The 17647-nt window shown below is 44.1% G+C and overlaps 1 long non-coding RNA gene across 1 annotated transcript; it reads right to left on the bottom strand.

Annotated features, from left to right (window-relative positions):
* Positions 1 to 6301: 6301 nt before the first annotated feature.
* On the bottom strand, positions 6302 to 15807 carry LOC142039724 (uncharacterized). Its single transcript, XR_012653043.1, has 3 exons — positions 15669 to 15807; positions 9823 to 10037; positions 6302 to 9275 (listed from the first exon to the last, which is right to left on the bottom strand). It is a non-coding gene; the product is annotated as an uncharacterized LOC142039724 (long non-coding RNA).
* Between the last annotated feature and the right edge of the window lie 1840 nt (positions 15808 to 17647).

Genomic DNA, 17647 nt, shown 5'->3' with positions numbered 1-17647 from the left:
ACTACATAATGTCATTATGTTTACACATATACCTAATGCTAGAAGTTAAGTAGTTCAGCTTGCAGCTGGATCAAAGGACTTGTCACATGAGGCACATCAAAATGCTCTTCGGCATTGTTTTTATTTTAGAATAAAGAATAAAAGGGGGTTTTATTTCATTTAGTTGTTTGATTTTTATTTTTTTTTTTTGCATAAATGTCAACGTGACATCATTTTTTTTAAAAAAAGTTTAAGAAGTCCTTAGACCTATAGGGTCCCTAATGTTTTAGGATTTTAGCTGTACTATCCACCAAAAATCTCTGAATGTTTTAGGTTTGGGTTAACTTGATTTCACACACCCCCCCCTTGAAGTGCAAACAAACCAGCCTTCCTGGAAGAGCTCAACAGAATGACAAACCAGTCACAAGCCAGTCTGGAACTAGCCCGACTTTCAGTCCCCCTCGATGCCGTAAGCAGGGCTGGCGGTGGGACCTTCCCACGGGAAGGCAGCCCCCTCGACCGGCCAGAGCCCCTTCAGCCACCCGATATTAATCCGTTGCCACATGCGAGTCAGAGCCCGGAGACTCCCCGGGGAAGAACTGCCATTTCATAGCAACCTTTCCCGGTGCGCTCTAAATCTGGCCAAGTCAAGGAGCCGCAATCCTACGTTAGTCGTTTGGCAGGCAGGTTGGTCCTGCAATTTGTTGAGCGCACATAGTAGTCCTTTAATGTATTTCATTAAACAAACCTCGATGCATGTGAGCAGTCCTCGAATTCAGTGGGAATACTGCAGCAATTGAGAGATTTTGGTTTCAAGTGTCCCATCCTGGCCAGTACGTGGGAATTTTGCCATTGAATTCCACCAGTGTGTGGGGGGATACTCCAGGAACAGATCAACTCTGTAACTACACGGAGGAAAAAACACTTTTAGGTGTCACGTGTGGTTTAACCCTGCATTGTTGTTCTGCTACAGAAAAGTTTTCTGCATGCAAAATCTGCATTTTCACTTTGTAATCTTACAATTACAGTCTTTGCAAGTGTCTGCTTGGATCCACTATGAAAGTGGGGGTAAAACTGAAACTACTCAAATTAAAGGTGTCGCATGTTTGCAAAGGCTTAAAATGCCTTTTTCTCCTAACTCCACACAACATACATCCTCCCGGCTAATCCCGTGAATCCAGGGAACAAAAAGCCACTTCACACAGTCTGGCTCCTCTGGATAATGAAATATCCAGAGGAATTAGGTCTGGGGAAATGCTCTGATTTGCAGTTGTTTGAAGGCAGGACAAGTTAATAGTGTCCCTGGTGAAGATAATCCAAGGAATTTCAGAGATAAACAGGAGCTGAAATGTCCCTGGTTTAACGGATAGCTGATGTTACACCTTGGGGTTGTTTTTTTTAAAGTCTGCACCTGTAAAGACTGTCAACAGCAATGGATATAGCGGACTTGAGCCTCCTCATATCCAGCAGACAATCCTGTTCTTACCCGATTCTCATATATTCTTTGACTTGCAGCTACTTTTCAATGTACGCTGCTACACATCAGTGCTGACCCAGCTCAATTTCAGAGCATGTGGCTATTGCTGTTCCCAGAGCACTGATAGCTGGCTGGAGGCTCTACCGTGGAGCAGAAGAAAAGGTCGCTGCTGAAATAGCTTTCCAACTACAGGCCCTGTCTGCAGGGGCAGATGCATCTTCTCACACACACCCTGCGTCCCCCTGCAGTCAGAGGGCTCCAGGAGGAGCAGACAGGTCTACCTGCACGGAGAAACTGAAAAAAAGCGCAGCTACACGCCTGATAAGAGAGAGGGGTCAAGAGAAGGGGAAATAAAAGTGCGCTGGAATAAACCTTGCTCGTTACAAGGGTCTGGAAGCCAGTCTGGGTGATTTTTTTTCCTCTGACCTGTAAATGCCTCTTTTGAAAAGAAGACATATAAGCCACTTAGGAAAAGTGCATTTTAAGGAAGTGGTTAAAAGAAAAGAATATGAAGGCAGAGTCAGCCAGTCACTCCAGGCAAAGGAGACTGTTTTTATCAAAGTTGTTTTAATAGCAGAAAAAAAGTCTATGTTGGTCAAGTAATTTCTTCCTGCTGAAGACGGCAAAAATATTAATTGAACAACTTACTTGACAAAAAACTCGGGCTATTATTTAGTCAGCTGTAGTTACAGCCTAATTTATGTCCGTTTCCATCCTCATTGTTGTGAGAGTATCCCTCAGGAGCTAACAGTGTGAGATAGTACAAAAATGCTTTTATTTTATTTTATTGCCTACACCCAAATGTTTGGTAATTGTACTAGGTTTTCTCAACATGACAAGCAGAGGACATGCTGAGTGAGAGTTTTAATAGCAAAAATTATTTAAGAAACAAAAAGTCTTGTTTCCCTCCACTCCCAAGCTCTTGGACACCAGCAAATAACTGAGTAGAAAAATGTCACCCAGAAAGAAGTACTCGTGACCCAGCCAGTGCTTGAACTGGCTTTAATGACATGACAAAGTACCTAGAATCCAGCTGTCTACAGCAAATCTCCCGGGTCATCAAGGTGGGGGTACTTCCACGTCATCACGCTAGTCTAGTACCCGTACAGCAGGCTCTGAGATCCCCATCACAAAGCGTCCCTACGACCTCCGCTTTGCACGTACACACAAGGCATGCATGTAGTTTTCAAAACGCCCGGAAAAGCAATCACAGTACGAAACAAAAAAAATGCAACAAAGCTGGCAGGTGTTTGGGGACGCTGGAGTATTTCCTCCCTTTATTCTTTTGCTTTTTTTCTTCTGCTTTTATCCTCCCTCTCCTCCCGGCAGCAGCCCTTTCTGCGCTCACCCCTTAGCCGCGCTACCCCTCTGCCGCAGCCCTCCTCCCGTCCCCCGTCCATCCGTCCATCCCCGTCCATCCCCATACGTCCTGCGGCAACCAGCGGTGCCAGCAAATACTCAGCGGCCGGCCGTGGCCTGCCCACCCAAAAGCAGAGGGAGCAATCGAAAGATTCCCTCCAGGGTTTCCCTTAAGCATTGCCATCAGGAAACTCGCTGCTGACAAAGGCGCTGTGCCGGCCCCAGGAATCAAACGCCGGCCGAAGAGCAGGGGCTCTCGCCGTAGCCCAAACACAACTTATTGTAATCCCTTGCTGCCTCCTGTGCTTATACAGTACAGACCTTCTTGGGTTACAAGACACTTTGAAGATCTCACCTTCTCCCATTACTTGTCTTTTACATAAAATGTCCACAGATGTGAGTCTGCTAGTGTGTCGGAGGACTGCGGTTAATAATTTATAAACCAATACTTCCTATTGGGTGTATTGTTGAACGGAGGGGTGTATGGCAGAGGGAGCGGGCTGCCTTGCTGCAGGAGCACCCTCTGCTGACTCCCGTGCAGGGCAGCAGCCCTGAGGTGGGGTGACGGCCGCTGCGGGGACGCTGCCTCTCAACTTCTCCAGGGTCGTGGTGACTGTTAAGCCCCTTGCTCTGCAGCAAATAGCGAGGCTTAATGTCCCAGCAAAGCACAAATGAAGAGGACTCTAGTGGAAATGCTCCAGTGCGCAATCCTCGGGAACCCCATGAGATGCACCCCTACCTCGTGAAGCATCACCTGCAGGGAGCCCGGAGTTCTGCCGTGTGCATGCTCCAGCAATCCCACTCAAAAGGCTCCTCTTGAGCCAAAGCCACAAGGAAATGGTCTAGACGGCTACACCTGAAAATAGGCTCTTGTGCGTGACGGCGTTTGCCCCGGACTCCTAATTCCCCCCAGGTCCGAGTGGAGCACAAGAGAGGCTGTGGGCAGATATATCTGCCATGTCAAAGAGAACTCTCTGCAGGTGGGACTGATGCTCTGCACCAGCAGTCGCAGGCTAAGAAGAAGGGTCCTCCCTGGAAGCGTGCACTGGGTGGATCTTCTTCAACTCCCTTCCCATCCGTGACAGCTCTGGAGCTGGAAATGCCGGTAACAATGGTGAGAACAGTTGAACAGCATCTTCCTGCAGGGACGTGTGGACTACATCATCATAAATAAACAATGTGGCATCGCTAGCAATGGCTGCTCAATAAAGAACCATTGTGTAGCTCAAGAGCGCTGGTGGCAAGTGCTTGTCCTTCCTACTCTTACCACATCTATCTCGAGGAACAGTAAGTCCATTTACTATTTCACTTTTTAAAAATATTTTTTCAAGTTTCTAAACACTTTTTAAGTATTTGCTAATTGGTGAGCTAATGGTTCTTCACATCATCAGGAATCCTTGAGAGATTTTAAAATGACAATTAATTTCAGATTCCCCAAATGCAGTAAGTGGTATAAATGTTACAGAAATGCTTTCCAGGGCACTGTGCAATTTCAGCTTGCTTCCAATTTTGCTTAAGTCTTAGGCCATTTTTTTACCGGAAAAGTGATTACAAAACCAAAACGTTCATAGCTCTCTAGGCACACCTTTACTGACCTGAGGAAGAGTTTGTCTGCTGAAAGCTTGTCTGCTTTTTCAGACTACTGTAATAAAAGATATTGCCTCCCCTTACAAACCTTGCTTCGTTGACTGATCAAAATGTTGCAAATGTTATTTCCAGCAGTGCGTTATTATTCAGATTAGAAGGGCAGGTTTAAAAACCTACGGTAGAGGCATGCCCTCATTTAGCTAGAAACCAAACTGACATCCTCCTGCCTGAAACTTTCGGCTGCTTATCTCCAGCCTGTGGCAGAGGAGCCCATTTTTGCACCAGCGGGAAACACGAACGGCCATTGGAGGCTCTGGGCTGGAGACCCTCCACGGCGGGATGGAGGTCAAGGCTTCAGTGTCCTCTCACCATGCGCCAAAGATCCCGGCTGGGCTATTCCTTCCCCCACACTGGTCCTTGTGAGCCCCAGGCTGCCCTTTCCTGCTGTCCTCATCCTGGACTTGCTGCTGGTTTATGCATAGCGGGAGGCGTCACCAGGACAAGCGGTGGGACATGTGGAAGCTGCTGTGTTGATACTCACGCCGAGGACTGTCAGAGACTCCTTCACACCCACAGCACGGTCCTCACCTGAGCTAAGGGCTACCTGTCTTCACAGGCTGCTGCACCTCCAGGAACGCCTGCAGGGACTGCTGTTACCAAATTTCATTACACTCTGCTGTCTCAGATTATCATACGACATAGAATTTGTCTTGGTGGTCTGCTGTTAACAGGGCAGGGATACAGGCAGAGGTGATTTTATGGTAAAAGCTGAAATCTTTCCCATTCACTCACCCAGGGGGAACCAACACCTTCACAGAGGGCAGACCTGAACCTTTGCAAGGACAGACAGTAAATCAAGACCAACTGCTGTCAGAAATACTGTGTGTGTTATACTGTGGTGGAGAGGCCATTTATTGAGCCCTGTTTCTATGTATCAAGACATTTTATATTTTTAAAGGAGGTGGAAAAAATACAGACAGCCTCCTTCTGCCCAAACGTAGATGGTAAGAGATCTTGGGCTATATTTAATTGGAAAACTGTTCTCATTGAACTGGCTTTTGGATTTTACTTCCAATTCTGTTAGAGTTAGTGTACCAAGCCCACACATACCATCTCTTTTCCGCAGCTATGTAAGCATCTCAGTTTCCTCCCAGTGACTTCCTTTTGTCACTTTTCCTTTTCATATCTGTGTTTTTCTCTTCCATTCAATAGGGAGGAGGAGTTTCCTCCAGATTGTCAATCATGACGTGGACCAAAGCTGGGCTCTGCAAAATACCAGCCTTAAGCTGGGGGCTGTAGTGTCACAAGGTGAACCGTGTTCCTATGAAAAGGCTGAGCCTCTGGGGTTTTCGTCAGACCGTCACTTCCATGTGACAACAACAGAGCAAAGACTGTCAGTAGCAATCCTGGGCATCTTGAACTTCACCCGGTTGCAGATGTCTGCACACAGCGACTTCCAGCCTGTTCTTTTACTTGGCTGCCTTTAACACAGCCTTGGGCCAAAGCAATCCTCGAGTAAAATCAGTGGGAGTTCTTTTCACTGGAAACCAGGTGTTTCCTCGTGGGAGATGCCATGTTTTTCCACCGCATATAGTGTTCAGTTTTGTCTTTTAGGTGCCTCCTACCTCAGAGGCTCATCCTCTGTATTTTTTCCAGGTTTTGGATCAGCAACAGTTTGCTGTTATGTGTGTGCTTGCTATTCATCCTCATTGTGGATAGGCAGTCATTGGGTACAGATAAAAGGCAGTTTTAACTACACTTTGTTTCACTAGTGCTTGTTACAAAGCAGCATCTAACAAATTCCCTGGCTCACTCAGCCAAGCACCCACAGAGAATAAGGCGCATGCTGTCCGAAAGAGAAACCCCCTTGCAACAGCAGTAAGAGGATTTGTTCTGAAGGTCTTTTATTTAGGAAGAGGAGCAAAATGTTAAGAAGTGCCAAGATTCTTCTTTTGCATATAAATCCCCTCACTTTTTATTTCAGAGGTCATGCACCGCTGAGGTATGTGGTAAGGAAATAGCATCTTGAACTTGCCTTATACTGAAAAATGAAACAGATCTTCAATATTCCATGGAGAAGAGGGTGTGCATCGTTTCTTGAGAATAAGGCCTTTGTGTCTCTATTATTTTTACAATGCACTTTAATGACCTGAAAGCATGTGTGTGCCTTCTTAAATCATCGCATACAAAACTACATTTTGACTGTAAAATATATTAAGAATCTTATAGAGGAATTTATGCCAGGTGTGGGGTTTTTTCCTCTGTTTTCAAAGATAGGATGAGTTGTGCCCATATTACAAGGACAAGCTCCAAAAATGAAAAAATAAGGTGGGAAGGGGGAAGGTATTTTTTTTTAAAAAGAATAAATCCTAGCCCTAGACACCAGTGTTAGAAAAGTCACCCTTACCAGATGGCTAATACAGACAAGGGAAAATAGCCAACTTGATTTCAAATGTGAGAGTGATTTTTAAAATGAATGATAGAAACTACTTCAGATTCATTATTTTAAGCGGGGAAACTCATGTGTTTAGCTTATGGGTCTGGTTTGAATAAAAGTTTGTCTTTCTTGAATAGAAATCATATGTGATTCCAGGCAGTGGCCTGGACCATTTGCTAATACTAATTGTTGCTGGTTGAAAGTAGGGTAGAAGATTGTTAAAGTCTTCCCTGGCAGTAACTTGATCTGTGGAAATGTACTTTACAGGAACTGTGATGAGGTTTACAGCTGGCAGAAGCTTGTGATAGGATGGCCACATGACTTTACATCTCCCTTTTAATAACTGAATAAAAGCTCGCATGACACAAGTTTGGTAGGTAAAGGATGGCAGGGAAAAAAACCCACTGAAACAGGGATATATATTTTTATAAACATTTCACATTTTGAAAAGTACTCGATGATATGGCTATTTTGCAATAATATTATCACAATATGCTGAAGTAAAGCTGGCAAGTTAGAAAACCACCAACTGAGGCCAGATGGGCTGTTGAAGTTCTCACATGAAGCATCAGTGGTGAAAAAAAAAGTGTCAGATTATAATCATATCAGTTTGCCCTTGCTCAGTCTCAACAGAAACCTGGTCAGTTGGTAAATACTTCATCTGCTGATAAGGAAGAGCTCTAACCTTAGTTAAATAGATAAAACGTGATTATTCTGCATAATTTACATGTTAGCACCAGTATCCTGGTAAATCCCAGAGTGAAACCTTATCTTCGGTTTCTGAAATGCCAGGGTTACACTATTTCCAAGCTTCAGCCATAACCCATAGCGCAGCGTTGCTGCCCACATTCCCATCCAAGCTGGCTGCGTCTCACCACCGTGTGAAACTCCTAGGGCATGATTCAGCTGCCCCAAATTAGGTCTGGGTGCCCTTCGAAGTGCCCTGACGTGTCTGAGACATCCCCAATGGGCTGGCAGACGTGGTCCACAACCCACCGCACCCCACGTCCCTGCATCCCCCTCCGGAGTGGCAGCCAGCTGCCTCGGGGAGACGCCCTGCGGCATCGCAAACAGCGCAGAACGCCAAAGGTTGAAGCGCTGATCCGAGTCCCCTATGTCTGTGGTGTAAACCTGCTGAGCCACCTCAGGATCAGGCTTTGTAGGGACCTGTAGCAGAGCTGTGGCTGGGGAGCAGAAAGGAGCTGTGGGTTTGATGCCCCGGCGGGATGCCGTGGCTCCTTCCCCACAGGGAGCGTGCTGGAGTTGTAAGAAAAGCTCGGCCCTGCTCGAAGGGATGAGCGGCATTTCGTTGGTGTTCATACTGATGACATGTCACTCGTGAGCTCATCCAGAAGAATTTCAGCCTGCAGTTCCAGTCAGAGAATCGCACACTTATTTTCATTGCATATCCAATCAGTATCAATGTGTTTTATGAAGCCTTGTCATGCTCGGGTAGACAGAAAGTATTATTTTCACTAATATTTGTATTGTTTCACATCTGGTTCATAATAATTCTTATGCTATTGTCAGTGGAATTGCTCTGCCATTCCCTTTCATGATGTGCTTGATGGCTGCTCTGGAAAACAGTTTATTTACAGGTTCAAGAAGATGCCGTGTATTTTCCATTTGGCAAACTACAAAAGTAACATTCACAGTTATAAACACCTGTGTAGACTAATGTATATGTTGCATAACTTTCTTGACAGAGAGGTATACACATAAATATCGTGTAAACAGCTTTCCACAAGTCAAAATGAATGCAGAAAAAACGCAAGACTCTTAGGGAAATAAAAAATAGAGAAGTGCAACTTTTTTTAAACCTTTTCACTTCCGTTCCTTCCCAATCCCAGTCATGGTTACTTCACATTTTCTCCAGCGACTCTCTTTTGGAAGTAGTGAGTATTGTGTACTCGTTCTATATTCCATCGAAAAAGCCAAAACCTTCACAACCACTGATTCTTTTTATTCATGATTTTATGTCTCTACCCATTTGCAGAGTAGCAGCTAGCTGTGAAAATGCTCTCTGTTGTGTCCTGTTCTGTGTGCTCCTATAAGAAGTTTCAGTGTGCTCTTCTTTGGGGAAAGCTGAGCTCCTCAGCTGAGTCACATCCGCGGCCAAAGCTGTCATTAAGTCCTTTCATCTTTTGCTGGTTCTCGCCTGAGCATCCTCTGGCATTTTTAGGTAGCACAATGTCCTTGCCCCAAACACAGCTAATCAGTTTTCAGACTCATTGCTCAGATGGAGAGCAGATATGTAACTTTTAGGATTAATATACTTGACATTAAAATGTGGGCTTCAGTCATGCTGTTGACTGGGCTAATTCTTGCTTTTTCTTGATGGTTTGTTTGGGTATTCTTGGCAATCTCTTGTGAAGATGACAATAACCTTCCAAGTATAGCTCTAAAAGCGGATTTTTCTAATTTCTTCACAGTTGTCTGGTGGAAATAAATGTAGTAGGGTGGCATGTAGAAGAAAGTAAATATTTCCATTGTTCTGACATGTTTTGAGCAGTATATTGCAGCATCAGGTACATCATTCATGGACAAGCACACAACACTACCCATATAAATACTATGTTTGGATACGTAATGGCCACTTGGGTATAAACACTAAAGCTTCCCTGACTGTGGAGTTTCCAGAAGATTGTAACAAACTCACAGCTGCCCACGGCAAAAATCCCTGGGAGAAAGTTCAGCTCTGACACTCATAAACCTGATATTACTGACTGAAACCTACCTCTTGCCTGCATCTCTCTCAAGAGGAATGAAGATGGCTGTGGGACAGACCTTCTCGTCTCTGATTCAAAGACCAACGCAACATCTCCCTTGTTTTCCTGGCCCTCACGTTCCTGAGGAATTGCACATTTTTTCCCCCCGCCCCTTGTATGTCCTTCAGTCCTCTTCCAGTGGAGGACATGTGGGCAACAGGCACAAACGGTGCAACAACACTCATTTCACTGCCTGCGGCTGGGTGAAGCCTTACCTTGTAGTCATCTCCCGCCTCTCCTCCGGCACACTTCTAGGAGGTGCAAAGCAGCTCCGGTGGCGTGGAGAAACAGATCAAAGGACCAGCAAAGGACCAACTCTTTCGCTACAGACAAGGCTGCAGCATGGACCCCTGGGCAGGTTCTGGGAAAGGACTGATTGAACTTAGCAGGGTCTCCAGAACTGTCAAGATTCGGCAGAAGACCACTGAGGCTACGAAAAAAGGAGAACAAGATAGATTGAAGCCACCTGAGACCCACACTTTCTGAGGCACGCCTCTGAGAGTTTCCGCACATGTCAACCTTTCACAGGCAGTTTGGTGCAAATGCTGAGTAAATGTTGGCCTTTGCCAGGAACATGCTTTAGAGAATGGCGTGGACAAAGGCTAAGAAAAGCTTTCACAAAAAGCACAGAAAACAAGAATTAATGGAATCCCTTCCCCAGATGTAATTCACGTGTGTTTTGAATACTATTAACGCAGACAAAAACAAATTCTCAGATAGTTTCTGTAATAGCAAAAGCGGTTGCTATTGTAACAGGTTATGATTCAACATTTCATTTTCTTTTATGCATTTTAACTTACATCCAGCCATCTTTTAGCTGGCTCTGTCACCAAGTCCTGACTCCCTGTTAAGCCTCAATCTCTGGCACTCATAACTAAAGCAACGAGACCAAGTCCTTAAACTTATCCACTAAATGTGTTGGCTCTGAGAGCTTTTTCCAGAATTATGTCAACCCTCCACTTATCACTTATCTTCCTACCTCCTGCAAGTGCCCCTATTCACAACACTTTGTACATAGCCTGGGACTTTCAGAGACCATCATGCAACATATTAAAACCATTCTAATCTGCTGCTTCACACATAACCCCTCAATCACAGCTCGTACTGATTCCAACCATCAGGCTCATAATCTTTGTAGCACATTAGCCAAAAAAAAAAAAAAAAAGAGAGAGAAAATCCATTTTCATTCTATCTTATCCACAACATGTGCAAATATTACCTCATCCATCCCTGAGCTGGCTCCAGAGATTAACCCAAAGCTGACATGATAGATGTCTAATTTAAAAAATAGTCCGTTTCCTGGCAGTTGATTTTATTGTCAGTTTTGTTTTAAACTTCAACTTCGGGTGTGACATTGCTACCAGAATTTCATATTTTTAAATACCATTTCACTTTCAAAGGCTGAAGCCAAGGATGATGTCATGTGTGCTAGTAGCTTAGCACATATCTGCAGTGGGAGCCTGAAGATTAAAAAGAAAGTTTTCCTTGCAAAAACAAGAGCAGGACACATAGGGAAAAGACTTTTGTAGGAAAGCAACATGACACTATTTAACCTTCTGATTAGGTAAAGCATTACATGAGTCCTTTTAATTGAGGGAACGTCACTTAAGCAGTTTACTAAACAGGAAGCGGCTGCTGATGCCTGTGGAAAGCAGGCTGCATGAGGTTTGAAGCAGCACCCTTTGAAGTGAATGGAAAGAGTTTTACTGAGCTCAGCGGAGGTACTCTGCATTTGTACTAATGCAATTCTGAGTACAATTTGACCCATGGGGATGAAGGGCACCGGCTAAATGAAAAAATAGCATGAATCCTTTGTTTATGTTACAGAAAAGCTCATATTGTATGCAATATTACTAAGAAATAAAATATCCTTTGCAGTGAAACAGTTTGTTCTTCCTAATCCAGTATTATTGTTACGCATGTGTTAAATCATAGGATACACATGGTTGTAAAAGCTGATTTATTAACTAACTAAAAATCAGAGGCATCCACCCAAGCGCCACCCAGCATCTGCTGGGACTAATGTCCCTCAGAAACATCCCATATGTCAAAGGAGGGTATACGCTCAGAAAAACACTAATCCCAGCTGGTCAAAAGGAGCAAAAGAAAAACAGGTTTTGCTTTATAGACTACAGTATTTTGTTTGTTTTCATTAAACACTCTTACTGATTTTAAACATCTGTATTTGTTAACTTGTTTAGTTCTTTCAAACTTAAGAGTACAAACAGTGCCATATGTGCTCAGTGCTGGCATTTCTGTTCCCCATGTTAACATTGGCCTCCAGAGCCAGGCTTATCTCTGACAACTCGGTAAACACAGCTCACGACGAAATCTGAACTATGCGAGGTAGTTCACTGCCTAGAGAAGGCAGAAGGGACACGCAGAAACCTCTCTTTTAAAACCTACGACACCCGCTGTGGCAATGTCGGCTCAGCTGAAGCAAAGCTGACATACGGGGGGACCGCATGGGGCCAGCTCTACTGTCTCTGGTCATTAGCTTTCTCATCATTTGTGTTTGCTTGTTGGAGTCCGCGCAAGCAGGTGGAAGGGTAAACTCCAGCGACTTGCACATCCCGCTGTTCTATTATCGTAGAGGCTGGTTTAAAATGAAACGAGTAGCTTCCCATGGTTGTATGAAGCAAGACTGCTTGCCTCAAGTCACAACTGGTCAAGAAGAAGATTAAGAAGTGGTTTGGCTTCAATTTATTAGTACTTTCACAGAGACAAAATAGAGTGCACTCCAGGGCTCTTTAATCTAGCAAAGGATGGTCTCACAAGTGGAAGGCTCAAGCCAAACACATTTAAGTGATGAATTAGATGAGTTTTTAACAAAAGGAATAATCATTATTACTGACCGGAACCAGTTACTAGAGGAAGCGATGCCTTTATGGCTGCTTTCCTAGAAGACAGGTCACGGTCAAACAAGTTACCAGTCCCGGTACAGCAATACTTCCGATGGACAGGAGATCAGACTACACGATGTGTAGTCACCTTCACCCTGTATACTCTGGGAAGGCACCAAGCTGTGGATACGTCACTTACGCTCTCCAAAAGTGTAGGGAAATGACAGTCATGCTGCTTCTTCTTCCCCTAAGGGACCAACTGAGAAAAAAAAACCTTAAATTCTGCTGATTTTTGGCAATTTGAGCAGTCATGCTCAGAAAAAACAGACTCATTTAAGGCATTTCCCATAGAGTGTCCCCATTTGAATATTCAGGCTACTTTTTGCAACCATTAATCTAATTTCAGGCTGATCCCTTTTCCAGAATATTTTTACTTCAACTCTTTTTTTCTCCTATGATCAGCTTGTCATGTCTAATTCCAATTTCTAATATATACCTCCTTGGTAGGCATATAATGTTGGAACCTGGTCTGGAATTATCCAACCCAATTTTTGGCACCCAGGTTTCCTGCAGAATAGTTAATTCAAATGGGCACCTCTTAAGCAATGGTTCTTAGCTTCTTTTTCTTGGGTAGTTTGCCCCTTCACACAGAGACCATAGATACTGACATTAAACATTTGCCTATATTTAGCATTACAGAAACATGTACCTCTTTTGTCCTCAAACCCTGTCCCCTTTGCACTCAAGACTTATATTTCACACTCAGTCCTTCTCTAAAGCTTTGCACCCAGGCTGTGCTCCATGCTACAGAGGTACAAGTCTGTGCTCACCTCTCCCAGTTCATTTTCCATGAGCCAGGCAACCACACGCTCCTTGAGACAGGGGTGCACCTATACACAAGAGCATGTGTGAGCACATCTGTGTTCACACACACACACTCACTTTTTAAATAGGTGCAGCAGCTCTGCCTGCCTCTCTCCAGCAGATGACGTGGGAAATACCGATACTATATAAAAGCTGGGAGAGCAGAGGCAGGGCGAGGGGGTGATAGGTACATGTATACACACATTTCTTCAAAGGAGAAGAGGAATGGTTAGTGGAATATGTATATGTGTTTAAATGGGAAGCGAGGTGGGAAAAGCAAAGGAATGGCAGAGCTTATTTGTCAAAGACTACAGAAGGCAAAGGACACAAATTGGGCTTGTGGATATAGGAGAACTGGGGACAGCTTCTGCTGTTCATATGCAAGTGTGCATACATGTTGGGGTGAGGGAGAATCATGCTGTGAATAGAGGAAAACTTCTCCTGATCCTCTCTGGGCACATTCCATGGGAGCCTGAAGCAGCTGGATAAGACGACTAACAGAAGATGAGGTTGGGCAAGAGCTACAGTACAGTCTTGGTTCATTGAACGCTTCCCAAGTTTTAGGAAAGGTGCATTACAGTCCTTCAGAAGTCTAGTAACAATCCTTCAGAGTCACTGAATGTGACCACTACTCCTAGAGACTTTCTGAAGCCTGTCTCAACATTTCACTAGCAAAAGTGTGTTAAATTGTCTTTTTTAGCCTTGCACACTTCCTTGCAGGAGGCACCAGCAATATGAGCTGCTCAGAGAACACACAGGTTTCTAAACACGCAGTTGATACCTTTTTCTTGTTCCTCCTTTTCCTGCAATACCCCTTTTGCTCCACTTCATTCTTTAGTATGTATCTTTTTTTGGAGTACTAACATTGGCCTCCAGGGCAGCTACTCTTAGAACATCAGTAAGAATGTGTATGTTGATCTGATTAGACTCAAAGTCCACTAAAAAAGCAAAAAAGCATCTGAGGGGATTATCAAAAGCTTCTAGGCAATGAAATATCTCAAGAAATCCAGCTTGACTCTCTTGGGTGTGGACTGTGGCTTGTATACATTTCTGAAATCAGGGGCAGGTGTCTGGGAATGCTACTGCAAAGAAAATACGCAGGGGGGTCTAATTCATATCACTTCACATCCCCTTCTGAATTTGCACCTCTTTCCATGTCCAACTATTGGGTGTTTTTTATCGCTTATTACGTTTTGAACTCGACACTGTGAAGATCAAATAAGCAGCCAGTCATCAATTAACTTTCCAAAGCAAATACTTCAATATTCACAACACATATGTGTCGCAGGCTTAAATATTGGGGGAGGAGGGGTTGTTGGTGTGTGTGTGCACACATGTAGAAGGAACCGGGGCAACGGGCTGCTCAGCAAACACACAAGTTCCCAAACATGTGGATTATACACTCTTCTTGTACCTCATTTCCCTGCAAGATCTCTTTCACCCCAGGTGCAGGCAGATACGCATACACATACACGCTCACCTTTGGTATGAAATCAGGCCTGGCTCTTGCTGTGAATGTAATTTTCTTCTGCTCAATGGCTCTCTTACGCTCCTCTGTAAGTGGTCTGAGGGGGCCACCAGGTAAGGAGAATTTTGGCCCACCATGTTTCAAACCTCATTGCACATTAGGGCCAGAAGCAGCAATAGCTTCTCATTGCAAATTGTGCCTGTTGTTGTAATTTATCAGGATCAAACAGTTGCTGGCAGCCCTTTCCATAAGATCCGGTTGCAGTGTCTATATCAGCATCAAGCAAAATCAAACATGGCTTGCGAACAGAGGTTTAGCGATAAATAAATCACTCAGGGAGCTTTAGAGAAACAAGTCTTCACACACACCAATGTTATGGTGCTTGTCTTTATTTCTCTTCCAGCTTTCTTTTCTTTTCTTTTCTTTTTTTAATTTGATTCACAGTGTTCGGATGACATGTGTTTTGCCTTATTCAGCCATTTGGAGTACAGGTGCACGACTGTGTTTTTGATGGAGTGTTGCTATTCTGGAGTGCTCCATCCAAAACACAATCCCACACATGTAATCCAAACTGCCGAAGATGAGTCAACCATCTTCCCGTTGCCATGATAATTAGAATTTTTTTTTCATTCAAAGTTTCATAGTCTTTATTATTAGTTGCAGATGCCATGCTTAAACAATATTGTTGAATCTTAAAAGGCTTTCGCACCGGCCTATTTTATCCTTCAGAGTGGAGGAAATTAACAAAAAGCCCAAGCTTATCCAAACTTAAATTAAATCAAATCAAATATTATTACACTGCAAAAAACCAGTGACACCTAAATACCTTTAGTATTCATGTAAAAATTGTGGCTTAATATTCTATTAAGTAAATATAGCAGCTCACCAGGGGAGGTTTGTTGTGATTAAGGGATTCATGGAACAGCAGCTTCCAGTCTTACTAATCCACGCAGGCCACACATCTAAGTGTCTTTTCTTTGAAAGCGTTTCAGTTTCTTATCACGTTAAGAAAATGACCACTTCCCAGAAGCCTGAAACAACAAAGAACCTCACTGGGTTTTAAATCCTTAATCTAGGTATTATTTTCCAGACAAATGCTTGCAAAAGGCAGTTTTCACAGGCCTTAATATACACTGTCTGAACCTTGGGGCTGCTGGTGTTTATTTCTGGTACCTTAGGAGCTAATAGGCGATTAGTGGGGTAGATATGAAGAGAAAGAGAAGACACGGGAAAGCAGGTGTCATAGTCCTTTGAGGCGAAGCTTTAAGGACCATTTTAGTCCTTCAACAAGCCGATCTCTTGGTGGAATTTTGGTACCAGGTGGGTGGCAGACAGACACCAACTGTTCAGCTGCTGGAAATCTCTAAGTAATGACAGGTTGTATCCCTACCTAAAGCACTGTTTCTGAAAAAAAAATAAATAAAATAAATCTTCTGCCTGTCCGCATTTGAGAGTTTCAGAGTGGTGAGGTTTTCCTTTCCATAGTACCTAGCTGGCTGGCTCTTGTTTTCTGTACACAGAACATCAGTTTAGATTATCTTTCTTTCCAGGTATGAAAAAATATACCGAAGAGGAGGACACGTGCTGACTCCAGAAAGGTTGTTTTGCCTGGTGGAGAATGAGACCTCCTTGTCAAGCGCTGCCAGCACCGGGCAACAAAGGCAGCGTGCTATAGACCTGTTGGAGGTGAGGGATCTGCACCCAGCTGAAACGGCCCCCAGCAGTGCTGGGGATGTGGCCGTGGAGAAGGAGACCTCCGATTTCTCCGACTTCCCCATCCCCCGGCTCTGTACTAACAGCATCTGTACAAACAGCATGGGACCGGGCCCTGCGTCTCCACGAGCGAGAGGATGACGAGTGAGACAGCTACATTAAATCGACAGACACGTGAACTTGCTTCACACAGAGAACAGACTTGTAATAGTCACCCCGTCCCCCCCACCGATACCGGTTAACGCATCCCGGGGTTTTTGTTATTACGTGTGAACCTGAGTACTGGGGGGTTTATTCCTTCACCGGCCAAAGACAAAAAAGGGTATCCGTGTGCACAGAAAAGGGTATCCATGTGCACTCATCTACCTTTTTTCCATTCACTGGGGGAAAAGGGCTTCCTACACATTCAGCTGGGCAGTCCACTGATCAGCCGGTGGAGCAGAGCTTCTATAGGCAACAATTCCTGGCAAGGATCTGATTTTGTCCCCTCAGCTTTTAAGACCTGATGCTCAATTCCCTGTGCAGGATTGTGAGGCTGAACCTCACAGCATGATTTCAAAGAAAATAAAAAATGTGGAGCAGATTAGCTTAGGATGAAATTATAATGAGAAAAAAAGCTTGAGGAAAAGGGTAAGTGGGATAAATTTCACACTCCAGCTCTCCTGTCCAAATGCACACTGTAACTACCTTTAGCCTGCTGAAAATGCCATAGCAATACCACTAACAAGCCACTTGGTTCACAGGAATACTGTTTATAGCAGACATGAAGTCAGAAAAACTGTGGAATACATTATTGGTTTAAAAGTTAAATCAAACTCCTGGCAAATAAATCAATGGTCATTCCAAATTTTCTTTCTAAAAATGTAGACTAGTATATGGCAAAGCAAGTGATTCATTAACAAAGTAATGACCTTTCAAGCCAGAAGACAATCTTGTCCTGTAACTAACTGCTTAATGAAATTATTACCTCAGCAGCATAATTACAAGCCTTTTGCCAGAAGCCCCCAAGAGTTGAGTAGACCCTGCCCATCAAGCTTGAACTCTGGTGCTTACAGCTCCACCGCTCCATTTCAGTGCAAAGAGCCACGCAAGGATGCTGGAAGCCCTCAGCCCGGCACGGGGGGCTGAAGCACTGGAACAATAACAAACTGC

Source organism: Buteo buteo, chromosome 15, assembly GCF_964188355.1.
Source record: "Buteo buteo chromosome 15, bButBut1.hap1.1, whole genome shotgun sequence".
Taxonomy (NCBI): Eukaryota; Metazoa; Chordata; class Aves; order Accipitriformes; family Accipitridae; genus Buteo; species Buteo buteo.
Note: the sequence above shows the minus strand (reverse complement) of the source record. Positions and strands in the feature narration are given on the sequence as shown.